The 650-nt window shown below is 45.7% G+C and overlaps 1 non-coding gene across 1 annotated transcript; it reads left to right on the top strand.

Moving 5' to 3' along the window:
* The first annotated feature begins 217 nt into the window (after positions 1-217).
* On the top strand, positions 218-324 carry LOC141669743 (small nucleolar RNA R71). Its single transcript, XR_012554006.1, has one exon. It is a non-coding gene; the product is annotated as a small nucleolar RNA R71 (small nucleolar RNA).
* Positions 325-650: the final 326 nt, after the last annotated feature.

Below are 650 nucleotides of genomic sequence, written 5' to 3'. Positions count from 1 at the left end.
AACTGTAGCTGCATTGTCTTCCAGAATACATGCTACCTTCCCAGGCATCATCCTTTGAGTTGGGTTTTGATGCTCATTTGCAGCCATAGTTTCAATAAGATTATAAGCCTCAGTATAGCTTTTGGCCCACAAGGCGCCTCTAGCTGCTGCATCGAGCATGGGCCGAGATTGGGCCCCCAAACCATTATAGAAACCAGTGATCACCATCCAGTCAGGCATACCATGATGTGGACACTTTCTCAACATCTCCTTGTAGCGCTCCCAAGCTTCGCACATAAATTCTGTTGGTTGCTGAGCAAACTGAGTAAGAGCACTCCTCATAGCTGCAGTCTTCGCCATTGGATAGAACTTTACTAGAAACTTTTGCGCAAGATCTTGCCAAGTAGTGATGGACCCAGCTGGTTCAGAATGTAACCAGTCCTTAGCTTTATCCCTCAGAGAGAATGGGAAAAGTCTCAGCTTGATAGCCTCATCTGTCACACCATTATATTTGAAAGTACTACAGATCTCGACAAAATTCCTGATGTGCATGTTGGGGTCTTCAGTCGCAGCACCTCCGAAAGAAATGGAATTCTGCACCATCTGAATAGTGCCCGGCTTGATTTCAAAATTATTGGCCTCAATAGCCGGATGCATGATGCGTGACTGAA

The sequence above is a fragment of the Apium graveolens genome, chromosome 6 (genome assembly GCF_009905375.1).
Source record: "Apium graveolens cultivar Ventura chromosome 6, ASM990537v1, whole genome shotgun sequence".
Taxonomy (NCBI): Eukaryota; Viridiplantae; Streptophyta; class Magnoliopsida; order Apiales; family Apiaceae; genus Apium; species Apium graveolens.
Note: the sequence above shows the minus strand (reverse complement) of the source record. Positions and strands in the feature narration are given on the sequence as shown.